Below are 17,716 nucleotides of genomic sequence, written 5' to 3' on the forward strand. Positions count from 1 at the left end.
ATTAACCCTATCAGTACCGAGATCCCAGCTAGTCTACGCTAACACATTAACCCTATCAGTACCGAGATCCCAGCTAGCCTACGCTAACACATTAACCCTATCAGTACCGAGATCCCAGCTAGCCTACGCTAACACATTAACCCTATCAGTACTGAGATCCCAGCTAGCCTACGCTAACACATTAACCCTATCAGTACCGAGATCCCAGCTAGCCTACGGTAACACATTAACCCTATCAGTACCGAGATCCCAGCTAGCCTACGCTAACACATTAACCCTATCAGTACCGAGATCCCAGCTAGCATACGCTAACACATTAACCCTATCAGTACCGAGATCCCAGCTAGCATAAGCTAACACATTAACTATCACTACCGAGATCCCAGCTAGCATACGCTAACACATTAACCCTATCAGTACCGAGATCCCAGCTGGCCTACGCTAACACATTAACCCTATCAGTACCGAGATCCCAGCTAGCCTACGCTAACACAATAACCCTATCAGTACCGAGATCCCTGCTAGCCTACGCTAACACATTAACCCTATCAGTACCGAGATCCCAGCTAGCATACGCTAACACATTAACCCTATCACTACCGAGATCCCAGCTAGCATACGCTAACACATTAACCCTATCAGTACCGAGATCCCAGCTAGCCTACGCTAACACATTAACCCTATCAGTACCTAGATCCCAGCAAAAAAATCATCTGCTCATTTATCTGCATTTCCAACCTTCATATTGAGCCTCACAATGAGGTGTTTTACCATTTCCTTTAAAGGACAACCAGGGCTACAAGTAGAACACAAAACTATTGGATATAAAACTGTTGCATTCATGAGTTTTACTGACAAATGTAAAGATTTAAAACAACTAAGGTCTGCCAAAGCAAAACCCTGCTATGAATGCTGTAAGCACAGAAATGGTTTCTCAGTGGGAAATGAATATCCAACTAGTCAGTGACAACTGTGTCGAGTTTAGAGTTCAACTATGTGAGCTTATTAACAGTTCTAGACACTATGTCCTGGGATTTCCTGTGATCTTCTATGTAGAAGAACCCCTTTCAGTATTATAGACACCATGTCCTGGGATTTCCTGTGATCTTCTATGTAGAAGAACCCCTTACCTTCGAATGACATATGCGTAGCATCATAGAGCAAAACATTCTCCGCTTTTCACAGATGGCTTATCGTAGTATGTAGCTCAAACCATTCAGACGTTTTTGTATAAAAAGACCCAAACACAGTTCTAGCTCAGCCCCCGTTAAAATCACACGGACCAATGGCTCAAACACACAATCTTAAAAATGGGTTAGAAGTCCAAAACACACCAGCGATACGGTGGGACTCATTGGGTCACAACACCCTAAAAAAATAATTGGGGGGGGGGTCCCTTGGAGGTCAGTCCCCCAGACAGTATTTGAACACGTCATAAGCCTTGAATTATTTTATTTTTTGAATGATAGGAAATCAGCTTTAAAAATACTGCAACATTTTCTCAGCCTCACGGTTCTGACTGGCGAGTCGCCATTTGCGTCGCCAAGCAATGAACAAAACTCTATTAAATCCAATTGACACTAACCCCTTCCCCAATTCATAATCTAATATGGATGCCAATGTTTTGGTCTAGCTTGGCACGCATACGTTTAATTTACTTCCCGTTTTTGCGGCTCTCGTTATCTAACAACAGACAGATGTGAACCAGACAGAGCTGTATTCATTACGGCGATTGTTGCAAAATGTTTAATCTGTTGTAAAACATTTTGCAACAGGAACCATTTACTCCAAAATACTCTTCAACGTGAAAATAAAAGCTGTTGAGTTCTTAAAAAAAAAAAAAAAACAGAAGTTGTAGTTCATTTTAAATTGTATGGTTCAGGCAGTGCCATTCCAATCTGAATAGTCTGCGAAGGGTTTCGTACAAACCGCCAAACTTGTGATACAGCGGAGTGAAGTCTGTGGGGTTCCTTAAAACTTCTTCCAGACCCTTATTTTTTTGTTGTTGTTGTTGAGAGACACGACTTACCTACAACTTATGTTTAAAGATTTAAAAAAACGTAACTCAACAGCGTTCGGAAGTAAACGGTTTTAATATACCCCAGGTGTGCGTGCAAACCTAAAGCAAAGGAATCCATATTAGATTTAGATTAGTGGAGAGGGGGTAGCATTTAAAGACTGGATTTAAACGTTTTTTTTGTTCACTGCTCGGTGATGCAAACAGCGATTCTCTAATCAGACATGTCTACCGATTACGGATGTAACGTCGGACGCAGGACACGTGCTACCAGCAGGTAGACTCAGTCATTCAGCTGAAAATTCTTAACTCCAGAATGTGTACATCACATCTCTATGGAGTTGAGTGGCAATGACTTTTGGCAGAGGATAGCTCCGACTACATTGAATCTATCAGTCCATTATTTAATGCGCACTTTGTAACTCATGTTTGTCCTGTATAAAATTGTCTTTTTAAATCATTGCGCTGTGTCATCCACTGTTTTCCAATGGCGTATGTCAACCGGTAGAGTAAGTTCAAAGGTCATTTTATTCAAAACTTCACAAGTTTTTCTTTTTGCAGTGCTACACAGAGGTGTATTAGGCCACGTAGCCTGCAGAGTTTACTCTTACCGTGGTGCCAACAGCTGTTACAATAACCACGTCTACATGTACGCCAATTTCCTGTTGTTATTTGGGATACTCAAGGACTCTGCTTTTGAGGTGACGCATATAAACATATCCCGTTTACAATAACTCAAATAAACAAAGTATCCCGGTTGAGAATCCAGAAAAATATACGCAAACATATATATATACATATACACATATATTCTATATTAGACAGGATACTGTGGGATGTAAACATCTTATGCTGTTTACTTTTGTTTTGACATTTTAGTAATTTAGCAGACGCTTTTATCCAGAACGACTTAGTGCATTCATCTTAAGATAGCGAGGTGGGACAACCACAGATCTGTCATAGTAAAGTACATTATTCCTCAATGACAGTAGCTATCAGCAAAGTCAGTGTTAGTAGGGTCTGCCTGTAGGGTCTGCCTGTAGGGTCTGCCTGTAGGGTCTGCCTGTAGGGTCTGCCTGTAGGGTCTGCCAAGCTCAGTACTCCAACTTAACTGCAAATGTGATTCTAACTGAAGTCTGGACACAGACTGTAGGCGTGACATGTAGCCTATAATATATATTCCTGCAGAAGTAAGTGTTTCTTGTAGTAAAATTATAGAGCAAATGTTAATTTTGTCTCGGGAACAGGAGTGGATAATTTGTGTCATTCATTTTGGGAAAATGTTCATGTGCGCTGGTGGACCTTGTGTAAACGTGCAGTCAGTCAGTAAAATACTTCTAGACTTTTAGTCAAGTAGTATTCGGTTTTAAATATACTTGTCAAAATGAATTGTCAAAATGAATTGCTAAAATATACTTAAGTATCAAAAGTAAAAGTATAAATCATTTTAAATGCCTTATATTGATAAGCAAAGCAGACGGCTACATTTTCTTGTTTTTAAAATGTATATAGATAGCCAGGGGCACAGTTCAACATTATTTACAAAAGATGTATGTGTTCAGTGAGTCTTCCAGGCCAGAGGCAGTGGGGATGACCACGTGTTCTCTTGATAAGCGCTTGAATTTGACGATTTTCCTGTTCTGCTAAACATTCCAAATGTAACGACTACTTTTGGTTGTCTGGGAAAATGTATGGAGTCAAAAGTACAGTATTTTCTTTTGGAATGTAGTGAAGTAAAAGTAGTCAAAATATAAATAGTAAAGTGCAGATATCACCAAAAACGAAGTAGTACTTTCAAGTATGTTTACACAACTGCTTAAAACCAGTAAACAAATTGATGTCATTTCGAATATTTGCAAGGAAAATCTCCCCTGTCCCTAACAGAGGATCTATGCTAGCCTCGAACTATTGTTAGCCCTCACCTGAGAGTCTGCAAGGTAGCTATCAACAGCCATTGTCAGCCAATCCAGTAGGGGTTGGAAGCTATGCCAGCTTCGATTGGCCAATATCAACGCGATGTAGTAGAGTACGAGTCAAAACTTCAGTCCCCCCCCCCCCCCCCAACTTCAGTCCTGCCGTGTACAACTCCATCGCCCACTTCGCTTCCCTTCATTGAAGATGAATGGGGATCCGTTGTGTTATCGCCACCAAACGTGCTAGATGTGTTTTTAGTGTAATCGTTTTCGCTCCCCAAGTGAAGTAGAAATGAAAGAGAACTTCAGCGATGTCAAAGTTGACGAGGCGTTCATTCCACCGATGTATTACATTCTGATAAGTAAGGCTTTATTTAGTAGGTTATTCTAAAGAGCATCAAGTAATGACAGAAGGTTAGATGCATACATGCAGCTTATTATATACAAATGTACTAATAGCCTACCTAATGTCGGGATTTTCTCCCCGCAACCCCCTGTCAACAAAAAAATAATCGTTCCACTGTCCCTGGCCAGATTAGGAATATTCTGTTTATTCATAGCTGCAAGGATACTTGTGAGCGGGATATCAAAAGTGCGGATCGATTTGTCCGGAAGAAGACCTTAACCGGCATATGAGCTATTATCGGGAATATTGGTGGTGACTGTTTCATCAAGGAATAATCAGAAGTGTCAAATGGGCAAGCGGCGTTGAATTTACCAATGCGTGATTCTTGAAATTCTATCAAAACACACATTCCACCAGACGCTACATAATTAGCTAATTTTGCCCTCAATCTACCAATTTAAGAGATTGTTTATTTGTCCAAAGAAGTTAACATATCTTTCAAATGTAAAAAAAAGACATTCAACTACGCAAACCGACTGTTCAACAAAACCGAGTTTATGATAAATAAAAAATAACATGCAAAGAAATGTTGAGCGAAACAAACGGAAGTTTGTGTCTACTTACAGTCTAGAAAGCGAAGACAATCCGGAGTTTTCCTTTCACTGGTATTTGAACAGCAGCTTTTGAGTTGTGCTCTATGGGGTTTGCAAACAGTGAGGTTGGAGAATTCGACGGATGAATGCAGGTACCGTAATGGGAGGTACGCACAAGAGAGCGCAGTATCATTACCGTAATATGTAGACTACTCGTTGCCGTGTGTGGGTTTTTCATTAGCCCCGTCTTATTTTGAGAAATGCAAATCGCTATGCTATTTTATTAGGGAATGAACTAATCAATCAATCCAAAACATTTATTTATAAAGTCCTTTTTACATCAGCAGTTGTCACAGTGTCAGCCTAAAACTCTCAAGTGCAAGCAATGCAGGTGTACTGTAGAAGCATGGTGGCTAGGAAAAAGTCCTCTTTTGGCTGTGCGTGGTGGAGGTTATAAGAGCCAGTTAGTAGCCCATGTGCCTCACCCTAATAATTTGGTCCCTTTCCCACTCATAACTTAGTCTACTGTTCTGACTTGGTGGTGCACATGTAGCCTGTAGCCTGTTTTAGAGAAATGTCATCATCGAATATTGTAAGAGCTTTCATTGTCTGCTTATGTGCCCCTTTGTTTATCCTACAGTTCTGACTTGGTGTACAGGGAGAATACTGTAAGAACGGCCCATGTTCTGAATTCTGTTGCTGTACATTTCAAAAGTGCTGAGCAATTATATTGACCATGTCTGTCTTAGCTCGCTCATTAATGTCTTAATCGAAATTACTGATTGCCTCTTATCCGCTCATCATTCCCTTATGTCATAGTTTGTACATCTCAATTGTCAGTAGAAACCACATTTGTTTAATTAAGCAAGTCTGCTATATCAGCTATGTGTTTTAAAAAGGCAGTAAATGAGGCTGAATGAACTGTTTCGCTGCCAGACAAGGTTTCGCTGATAGCCAGGTGTATCGGTGGTAAGGTGTTGGGACTCTGCTGTTGGGACAGCGTCATGTAGGCCCTAACAGATTGTGGGCACTGTGTGTCACCGTTATAGTGCAATTAATGTATTGTTTAGTGTTGTGTTGTGTATTGGCTTTGCTGGCATGCATCATTTTTTTAAATAGATGGAGCATAGCTAAGATCTTAAAGGACACCAGATAAGACAGGAGAATTACACCAGATAAGACAGGAGAATTACACCAGGTACGACAGACTAACCCTAGCCCCCCGACACATAGCCTATTGCAGCATAGATACTGGAGACTGAGAAGGGGGGGGGGGGGCATGTCCAAAGTTACCATCGGACAGGGCCAACCAGGTAGGATTTAACCCCACCCACTTTGACAAAGCACAGCCACCACACCACCAAATGGATATCAACAGACCACAAACTTACTATCCTGAGACAAGGCCAAGTATAGCCCACAAATACCTCCCCCATCTCACAAGCTCAAGGGGATGCAAAACCGGACAGGAAGATCATGTCAGGGACTCAACCTACTCAGGTCAAGTATAGCGGGAAAAAATCCTGACACGACGTGATGCACCCCTCCTAGGGACGGCATGGGAAAGCTCGAGCAATCCAGTGACTCAAGCCCCCGTAATAGGGTCAGAGACAGAGAATCCCAGTGGAGGGGGGCCCGGCCAGGCAGAGACAGCAAGACTGGTTCATCACTCCAGTGCCTTGCCGTTCACCTTCGCATCCCTGGGCGAGACTACACTCAATCATAGGACCTACTGAAGAGTCTTCAGTAAAGACTTAAGGGTTGAGACTTAGTCTGCGTCTCTCACATGGATCTGCAGATCATTCCAGAAAAATGGAGCTCTATAGCAGAAAGCCCTGCCTCCAGCTATTTGCTTAGAATTTCTATGAACAAAAATACCTCACAAGATGGAGCCGATAAACATGTTCCTGGCTCTGAAGCAAATTTGCAGTATTTAAAAAAAAAAAAAGGTTATTATTTCTCACCTTATTAGCTCAGAAAGTTTCAAGCTGGGAACTTGAATAAAACAAAATCTGAGGAAAACCCAAGCGAAGTTTTATCAACACATTGCCTGCGCAACTCACACATCAAAAACTCTTGACCATTCCTATTCTCCCAAGGCCCTCCTCCGCCCTCCCTTCGGCAAATCAGATCACGCCTCCATTCTGCCACTCCCTTCCTATAGGCAGAAACTCAAACAGGAAGTTCCAGTGGTAAGGACTGTTTAACACTGGTCTGACCGGAATCTATGCTTCAAGATTGTTTTTGATCACGCGGACTGCGATATGTTCCAGGTTGCCTCTGAGAATAACATTGATGTATACACTGACACGGTGACAGAGTTCATCAGGAAGTGTATCGGGGATGTTGTTCCTACTTTGACCATTAAAACCTACCAAAACCAAAACATTGCAACACTGAAAGCGCGAACCACCACATTTAACAACAGCAAGGTGATTGGGAATATGATTGAGTACAAACAGTCCAGTTATGTCCTCCATAAGACAATCAAACAGGCAAAAAATGTAAGTACAGAGACAAAGTGGAGTCGCAATTCAACGGTTCTGACACAAGACGTTTGTGGCGGGGACTCCAAACAATCACAGATTAAAGAAAAATCCAGCCATGTTGCGGACACCGACGTCTTGCTCCCAGACAAACTAAACACCTTCAAGGAAAACACAGTGCCACCGACACATGCTCCTGAGGACTGTGAGCTCTCGTTCTCCGTGACCAACGCGAGTAAGACATTTAAGCATGTTAACCCTCGTAAGGCTGCTTGCCCAGACGGCATCCATAGCCTCGTCCTCAGAGCATGCACAGACCAGCTGGCTGGATTTATTCAATCTCTTCCTATCACAGTATGTTGTCCCCACTTGCTTCAAGATGGCCACCATTGTTCCTGTACCCGAGAAATCGAAGATAATAAAACTATTGCCCGTACTATTGCCCCGTAGCACTCACTTCTGTCATCATGAAGTGCTTTGAGAGGCTAGTTAAGGTTCATATCACCTCCACCTTACCCGACACTCTAGACCAGTTTGCATACCGCCCCAATACATCCAACGACGATGCAATCGCCATCGCACTGCCCACTGCCCTAACCCATCTGGACAAGAGGAATATCTATGTAAGAATGCTGTTCATTGACTACAGCTCAGCATTCAACACCATAGTACCCTCCAAACTCATTATTAAGCTTGAGGCCCTGGGTCTGAACCCTACCCTGTGCAACTGGGTCCTGGACTTCCTGACGGACCACCCCTGTAGTTCCTGTAGTCCCTGTAGTCCCTGTAGTCCCTGTAGTTCCTGTAGTCCCTGTAGTCCCTGTAGCCCCTGTAGTCCCTGTAGTCCCTGTAGCCCCTGTAGTCCCTGTAGTCCCTGTAGTCCCTGTAGCTCCTGTAGTCCCTGTAGTCCCTGCCGCCCCTGCCGTCCCTGTAGTCCCTGTAGCTCCTGTAGTCCCTGTAGTCCCTGTAGCCCCTGTAGTCCCTGTAGTCCCTGTAGTCCCTGCCGCCCCTGTAGTCCCTGTAGTCCCTGTAGCCCCTGTAGTCCCTGTAGTCCCTGCCGCCCCTGTAGTCCCTGTAGCTCCTGTAGTCCCTGTAGCCCCTGTAGTCCCTGTAGTCCCTGTAGTCCCTGTAGTCCCTGTAGTCCCTGTTCACCCATGACTGCATGGCCACGCACGCCTCCAACTCAATCTTCAAGTAACACAACAGTGTTAGGCCTGATTACCAACAATGACGAGACAGTCTACAGGGAGGAGGTGAGGGCCCTGGCAGAGTGGTGCCAGGAAAATAACCTCTTCTTACAATGTCAACAAAAACGAAGGAGCTGGTCGTGAACTTCAGGAGAGAGCAGAGGGAGTACGCCCCCATCCACATCGACAGGGGCCACAGTGGAGAAGGTGAAAAGCTTTAAGTTCCTCAGCGAACACATCACTGACGATCTGAAATGGTCCACCCACACAGACAGTGTGGTGAAGAAGGCCAACAGCGCCTCTTCAACCTCAGGAGGCTGAAGAAATTAGGCTTGGCCCCTAAAACCCTCACAAACTCCAGAGGGTGATATGATCTGCCCAATCTGAAATGGTCCACCCACACAGACAGTGTGTTGAAGAAGGCGCAACACAAATCAGGAGCATCCTGTCAGGCTGCATCACTTCCTGGTACGTCAACTAAACCGTCCGCAACCGCACGGCTCTCAAGAGGGTGGTGCGGTCAGCCTATCACCGGGGACACACTGCCTGCCCTCCAGGACATCTACATCCCCCGGTGTCACAGGAAGGCCAAGAAGATCATCAAGGACCTCAGACACCCGAGCCACGGCCTGTTCACCCTGCTACCATCCAGAAGGCAAGGTCAGTACAGAGACATCAAAGCTGGGACCGAGAGGCTGATAAACAGCTTCTATCTCAAGGCCATCAGACTGTTAAATAGTCACCACTAGCCGGACAGTACACTGCCCTGAACTTTAGTCACTGTCACTAGCTGGCTACCACCTGGTTACTCAACCCTGCACCTTAGAGGCTGCTGCCCTATGTACATAGTCATGGAACACTGGTCACTTTAATAATGGAACACTGGTCACTTTAATAATGGAACACTGGTCACTTTAATAATGGAACACTGGTCACTTTAATAATGGAACACTGGTCACTTTAATAATGGAACACTGGTCACTTTAATAATGGAACACTGGTCACTTTAATAATAGAACACTGGTCACTTTAATAATGGAACACTGGCCACTTTAATAATGGAACACTGGTCACTTTAATAATGGAACACTGGTCACTTTAATAATGGAACACTGGTCACTTTAATAATAGAACACTGGTCACTTTAATAATGGAACACTGGTCACTTTAATAATGGAACACTGGCCACTTTAATAATGGAACACTGGTCACTTTAATAATGGAACACTGGTCACTTTAATAATAGAACACCCGTCACTTTAATAATGGAACACTGGTCACTTTAATAATGGAACACTGGTCACTTTAATAATGGAACACTGGTCATTTTAATAATGGAACACTGGTCATTTTAATAATGGAACACTGGTCATTTTAATAATGGAACACTGGTCATTTTAATAATGGAACACTGGTCACTTTAATAATGGAACACTGGTCACTTTAATAATGGAACACTGGTCACTTTAATAATGGAACACTAGTCACTTTAATAATGGAACACTGGTCATTTTAATAATGGAACACTGGTCATTTTAATAATGGAACACTGGTCACTTTAATAATGGAACACTGGTCACTTTAATAATGGAACACTGGTCACTTTAATAATGGAACACTGGTCACATTAATAATAGAACACTGGTCACTTTAATAATGGAACACTGGTCACTTTAATAATGGAACACTGGTCACTTTAATAATGGAACACTGGTCACTTTAATAATGGAACACTGGTCACTTTAATAATGGAACACTGGTCACTTTAATAATGGAACACTGGTCACTTTAATAATGGAACACTGGCCACTTTAATAATGGAACACTGGTCACTTTAATAATGGAACACTGGTCACTTTAACAATGGAACACTGGTCACTTTAATAATAGAACACTGGTCACTTTAATAATGGAATCACTGGTCACTTTAATAATGGAACACTGGTCCCTTTAATAATGGGTCTCTGGTCACTTTAATAATGTTTACATATTGTTTTACCCATTTTATATGTAAATACTGTATTATAGTCAAGGCCAATCTTATTTAACTATTGCTGTACATATACTATTCTATCCATGTATTCTTCAGATATACAACATATTCTATCCACATACTGTCCATCATGTCTCTACATCCCAACCCATACAGTATGTACACTACCAGTCAAAAGTTTGGACACCTACTCATTCAAGTGCTTTTGTTTATTTTGGCAATTTTCTACATTGTAAAATAATAGTGAAGACATCAAAACTATGAAATAACACATATGGAATCATGTAGTAACGGAAAAAAAGTGTTAAACAAATCAAAATATATTTTATATTTGAGATTCTTCAAAGTAGCCACCCTTTGCCTTGATGACAGCTTTGCACACCCATTGGCATTCTCTCAACCAGCTTCACCGGGAATGCTGTTCCAACAGTCTTGAAGGAGTTATCACATATGCTGAGCACTTATTGTTTGCTTTTCCTTCACTCTGCTGTTCAACTCATCCTAAACCATCTCAATTGGGTGTTTGTTGGGTGATTGTGGAGGCCAGGTCATCTGATGCATCACTCCATCACTCTCCTTCTTGGTCAAATAGCCCTTACACAGCCTGGAGGTGTGTATGGTCATTGCCCTGTTGAAAAACAAATGATAGTCCCACTAAGTGCAAACCAGATGGGATGGCGTATCGCCGCAGAATGCTGTGGTAGCCATGATGGTTAAGTGTGCCTTGAATTCTAAATAAATCACTGACCATACCATCACCAAAAATCTAACATTTGGACTCATCAAACCAAAGGACAGATTTCCACCAGTCTAATGTCCATTGCTCATGTTTCTTGGCCCAAGCAAGTCTCTTCTTATTGGTGTCCTTTAGTAGTGGTTTCTTTGCAGCAATTCAACCATGAAGGCCTGATTCACGCAGTCTCTGAACAGTTGATGTTGAGATGTGTCTGTTACTTGAACTCTGTGAAGCATTTCTTTGGGCTGCAATTTCTGAAGATGGTAACTCTAATGAACTTATCCTCTGCAACAGAGGTAACTCTGGGTCTTCCTTCCCTGTGGCGGTCCTCATGAGAGCCAGTTTCATCACAGCTCTTGATGGTTTTTGCGACTGCACTTGAAGAAACTTTCAAAGTTCTTGACATGTTCTGTTTTGACTGACCTTCATGTCTTAAAGTAATGATGAACTGTCGTTTATCTTGGCTTATTTGAGCTGTTCTTGCCATAATATGGTATTTTACCAAGTAGGGCTATCTTCTGTATACCACCCCTACCTTGTCACAACACAACTGATGGCCTCAAACGCAAGAAGGAAAGATATTCCACAAATTAACTTTTAACCAGGCACACCTGTTAATTGAAATGCATTCCAGGTGACTACCTCATGAAGCTGGTTGAGAGAATGCCAAGAGTGTGTAAAGCTCTCATCAGGGCAAAGGGTGGCTACTTTGAAGAATCTCAAATATATATTTAGATTTGTTTAACACTTTGTTTTGGTTACTACATGATTCCATATGTGTTATTTCATAGTTTTGACGTCTTCACTATTATTCTAATGAGTAAACCCTTGAATGTCCTAACTTTGGGCTGGTACTGTATATATTTATTCTCCTCATCCTATTATTTATATATTTCTTAATTCCATTCTGTAACTTTTTTAGATTTGTGTGTTTTGTTGGATATTACTGCACTGTTGGAGCTAAGAACACAAGCATTTCGCTACACCAGCAATAACATCTCCTAAATACGTGTAAGTGACCAATACAATTTGATTCGATTTGAACAATAAGGAGGCCTTCGTCTTGTGACCGTAGTGTACGTACGTGTAGGTATGCACGGGCAGGGCCAAATCGGAGAGATGGGTAGGAGCAAGTCCATGTAATGCATTGTAGGTTAGCAGTAAAACCTTAAAATCAGCCCTGATACCATTTGATTCTAGTGATGTACCAGAAATGTGGGTTAGGGATGGCGTGGGTGTTAGTTATGTGGGATGTGACCGTATTTTATTTTCAGAGGAACCCTGATAACGGCAGCTTGCTGTCCAAACTGTATTGCACTGGAGCGATAGTGTGCAGCTACATCTACGTCCCAAATGACACCCTATTCCCTATTATAGTGCACTACTTTAGACCAGAGCCCTATACAGGGAATAGGGTGCCGTTTTGGACACACTCTTTTTCTTCCTTTTTCTTTCTATGTGTTTTATCTCCACCCACACAGAGCTGTCATCCAGCCCCATTCATCCACCCACAGCCCACAGCAACCAATCAGGCTTCAGGAGCTAAACATTCCATTTCATCAATTATGTACGTTTGCTCAGTGACAGATTTATTATTGACTGTGTCAAGCAATAGTTGCATTCAGAGTTCCCGTGCGTGCGTGCGTGCGTGTGTGTGTGTGTGTGTGTGTGTGCGTGTGTGTGTGTGCGTGCGTGCGTGCGTGCGTGTGTGTGTTAGCTCTTGTTTGTCAGTCCTTCAACATCCATTGTCGAGACCTTATAACACAACATAACACAGTGGCAGCGTTGGGTAGGTAACTTTCTAAATGTAATCTGTTACAGTTACTAGTTGTAATCCGTAATGTAGCTTTTGGTTTACCCAAAAAAATCAGTAATGTAATCTGATTAGTTTCAGTTACTTTTAGATTACTTTTCTCCTTTAAGAGACATTAGAAGAAGACATAAAAAAAAAAGATCCATCCAAGCGCATTTGGTGTGACGTCATTTCCCTCTAGCTTGTGGGGCAGACCGCCTCAGGTGGAACAAACTTAAACGTGTACCTTTTCTATTTTTTTCTTCCAACGCTGAATTGAATGTCATTGAGAAAACAGGAAAGTGTCATAATGTACGTTTTAGAAAACATCCTTGCTGAATTTAAAAGTAAGAAGTACTCTAGTTTTGCAACAACAACAAAAAAGTATCTGCAATCTGATTACTTTGTATTAGCTGGCAACGTAATGGATTACAGTTCATATTTTTTTGTAATCAGATTATATGTAATTGATTACAGTTCATATTTTTTGTAATTAGATTATATGTATCTGATTACAGTTCATATTTTTTAAGTTAGTCCTAAATATTTCAAAAACTTAAAGCATTGTATTTGGGACAAATCATTCACTAAACCCTAAACCTCAACTAAATCTTGTAATGAATAATGTGGAAATTGAGCAAGTTGAGGAGACTAAACTGCTTGGAGTAACCCTAGATTGTAAACTGTCATGGTCAAAACATATTGATACAACAATAGCTAAGATGGGGGAGAAGTCTGTCCATAATAAAGCGCTGCTCTGCCTTCTTAACAACACTCTCAACAGGGCAGGTCCTACCGACTCTAGTTTTGTCTCACCTGGACTACTGTTCAGTCGTGTGGTCAGGTGTGGCCACTTCCTGTGTGAGGTAGGGTCGTACTCTACGGCTGTTCCGCTTCCTGTGTGAGGTAGGGTCGTACTCTACGGATGTTCCACTTCCTGTGTGATGTAGGGTCGTACTCTACGGCTGTTCCGCTTCCTGTGTGATGTAGGGTCGTACTCTACGGCTGTTCCGCTTCCTGTGTGAGGTAGGGTCGTACTCTACGGCTGTTCCGCTTCCTGTGTGAGGTAGGGTCGTACTCTACGGATGTTCCGCTTCCTGTGTGAGGTAGGGTCGTACTCTACGGATGTTCCACTTCCTGTGTGAGGTAGGGTCGTGCTCTGCGGCTGTTCCGCTTCCTGTGTGATGTAGGGTCGTACTCTACGGCTGTTCCGCTTCCTGTGTGAGGTAGGGTCGTACTCTACGGATGTTCCGCTTCCTGTGTGAGGTAGGGTCGTACTCTACGGCTGTTCCGCTTCCTGTGTGAGGTAGGGTCGTACTCTACGGAGGTTGTAGAGCACGAACCTGCAGGAGCGAGTCACTGCTTTGATGTTTGCAGAGAATGACAGGGTGTCGTCCAAGGTCATGTCAAGGTTCTTTGCACTCCGTGAGGGGCATACCTTGGAGTTGTCGAGTGTGATGGAGAGGTTTTGGAGCGGGCAGGCCTACCCCGGTAGGAAGAGCAGCTCCGTCGAGGTTGAGCTTTGAGTGGTTGGCCGACATCCAAGCTGAGATGCATGCCAGGAATGCAGAGATGCATGTCACCACCTGGGTGTCAGAATGGGGGAAAAGTAGTTGAGTGTCATCCACATAGCAATGATAGGAGATACCATGTGAGGATATGACGGAGCAGAGTGACTTGGTGTATAGAGAAAAGAGGAGAGGGCCTAGAGCTGAGCCCTGGGGGACACCAGTAGTGAAAGCATGTGGTGCAGACACAGATCCTCTCCACGCCACCTTGTAGGAATGACCTGCCAGGGTCAAGAAGATTGTAATGAGAGAGTTGGTCAGAGACCGCAAACGCAAGTGTTTTGGAAACAAAAGAAAGGGTTACCGGTCTGTAGTTTTTGACGTCAGAGAGGTCGAGTTTTGTTTTTCTTGAGGAAGGGAAGTGACTCTGGCCATCTTGAAGTCAGTGGTCAGGAATGAGTTGATAAGGGAAGTGAGGAATGTGAGAAGGTCTCCAGAGATGGTCTAGAGGAGGGAGGAGGGGATGGGGTTTAGGGGGGAGGTTGTCAGGCAGGCGGATATCACTAGCGGCAGGATAACATCTGGAGAAAAAGGGCAGAAAGAGGTCAAGGCGTAGGGTAGTTCTGTGTGAGTGGGCTCAATAGGCTGAGTGAATGAGGAGCGGATATCGTCAACCTTCTTTTCAAAGTGGTTGACAAAGTCACCCGCAGATAGGGAGCAGGGAGGGTGAGGATGTGAAGGATTAAGGATGGAGGAGAAGGTGGCAAAGAGTTTCCCAGGGTTGGAGGCAGAGGCTTGACAGTTAGAGTAATAGAAAGCTGTTTTAGCAGCGGATACAGACGAAAAGGTAGAGAGGAGGTAGTGGATGGATGATAGGTCCTCCGGAAGTTTAGAGGGGGAGGTGGGGTGATAGCATAGAAGAGGAGAGACTAGAGTGAGAGGGGCTGAGGGGGTTGGAGGAGAGATGGAGAAAAAAGGAGCAAAGTAGTGATCAGAGACCTGGAGGGCGGTTGCAGTGAGATTAGTAGGCGGACAGCATATAGTAAAGATGAGGTCAAGCCCATTGCCTGCCATTTGAGTGGGGAGGGGACTGGGAAAGTGGGATATCAAAAGAGAAAAGGTGTGGAAAGAAAGGTGAAAATAAATGAATCAAAGACAGACGTCGAGAGGTTGAAGTCACCCAGTACGATGAGTGTTGAGCCATTGTCAGAAAAGGAGTTTATCAAGGTTTCAAGCTCATTGAGGAACGAAGGGCACCTGGTGGGCGATAGATGACAACAATGTTAAGCTTGAGTGGACAAGTAACAGTGACAGCATCGAATTCAAGTGAGATGAACAGGTGAGCAATGGAAAACAATTGAAAATCTCCACTTAGGAGAAATCAGTAGCCCTGTGCCACCACCACGATGACCAGATGCTCTCGAACTATGAGAAAACATGTAGTCAGATGAAGAGAGAGCAGCTGGACTAGCAGTGTTCTCTGGGGTATTCCATGTCTCCATCAGGGCCAAAAAGTCTAGGGATGGAAGGGTAGCATGGACGGAGATAGCCGCCGCTGATAAACTAATGGAGACTAAAGTATTAACACTAAGTGGGGATTGCCTAGCAGAGGTGAAGGACACGCCTCTCAGCACTAATTGATGATTGCCTGGCAGAGGTGAAGGACACGCCTCTCAGCACTAATTGATGATTGCCTAGCAGAGGTGAAGGACACGCCTCTCAGCACTAATTGATGATTGCCTAGCAGAGGTGAAGGACACGCCTCTCAGCACTAATTTATGATTGCCTGGCAGAGGTGAAGGACATGCCTCTCAGCACTAATTGATGATTGCCTGGCAAAGGTGAAGGACACGCCTCTCAGCACTAATTGATGATTGCCTAGCAGAGGTGAAGGACACGCCTCTCAGCACTAATTTATGATTGCCTGGCAAAGGTGAAGGACACGCCTCTCAGCACTAATTGATGATTGCCTGGCAAAGGTGAAGGACACGCCTCTCAGCACTAATTGATGATTGCCTGGCAGAGGTGAAGGACACGCCTCTCAGCACTAATTGATGATTGCCTAGCAGAGGTGAAAGACACGCCTCTCAGCACTAATTGATGATTGCCTAGCAGAGGTGAAAGACACGCCTCTCAGCACTAATTGATGATTGCCTGGCAGAGGTGAAGGACATGCCTCTCAGCACTGATTGATGATTGCCTAGCAGAGGTGAAGGACACGCCTCTCAGCACTAATTGATGATTGCCTAGCAGAGGTGAAGGACACGCCTCTCAGCACTGATTGATGATTGCCTAGCAGAGGTGAAGGACACGCCTCTCAGCACTGATTGATGATTGCCTAGCAGAGGTGAAGGACACCTCTCCAACAGAGGGGGTATGGACTCCACTCCAACAGAGGGGGTATGGACTCCACTCCAACAGAGGGGGTATGGACTCCTCTCCAACAGAGGGGGCATGGACTCCACTCCCACAGAGGGGGTATGGACTCCACTCCAACAGAGGGGGTATTCGTGACCAGTCCATGTCAGTGTTTCAACACTTCACAGCCACAAGTACTGAGCATTTATCAGTTCAATCAGCAATGATTAAGTAGGCTACTAGGTAGAGGGCCAGCACTTAACTAGAATATGCCCTAGGCAGACTATACCAATTGAACTAGAATATGCTCTAGCCAGACTAAACCAATTGAACTAGAATATGCCCTAGCCAGACTATACCAATTGAACTAGAATATGCCCTAGCCAGACTAAACCAATTGAACTAGAATATGCTCTAGCCAGACTATACCAATTGAACTAGAATATGCTCTAGCCAGACTAAACCAACTTAACTAGATTATGCCCCAGCCAGACTATACCAACAACATAAATTTATTGAAACACAAAGATATAATTAGGCTACTTTTCCAGAGATGAGTTGTCTTTCCAGAACTGTAGATGAGCACCGAGACTGGAGATCTTTGAGGGCTCTGACAATACTCCAAGAGGACAGGTAAGTACCCTTCTCCTCCGACAGACACACCCACCAGTTATTACAAAGCTAATACACAAATAGTCCTGCTGAAACCTGTCCAAGTTAATGTTTCAACACGCCACAACCACAAGTCCTGAGCATTCAGCAGTTCTCACTATGTAACATACCCAGA

General features: G+C 43.6%; 1 protein-coding gene across 1 annotated transcript in view; it reads right to left on the reverse strand.

The window, feature by feature from the left end:
* Positions 1–5,007, reverse strand: part of LOC129861919 (tumor protein p53-inducible protein 11-like) — a 113,513-nt gene extending 108,506 nt beyond the window's left edge. The window contains exon 1 of the mRNA XM_055933110.1: positions 4,901–5,007. The gene's annotated coding sequence lies outside the window, so the exon portion shown is untranslated. The remainder of the gene's footprint in view (positions 1–4,900) is intronic.
* Between the last annotated feature and the right edge of the window lie 12,709 nt (positions 5,008–17,716).

Source organism: Salvelinus fontinalis, chromosome 9 (genome assembly GCF_029448725.1).
Source record: "Salvelinus fontinalis isolate EN_2023a chromosome 9, ASM2944872v1, whole genome shotgun sequence".
In the NCBI taxonomy this organism is placed as follows: Eukaryota; Metazoa; Chordata; class Actinopteri; order Salmoniformes; family Salmonidae; genus Salvelinus; species Salvelinus fontinalis.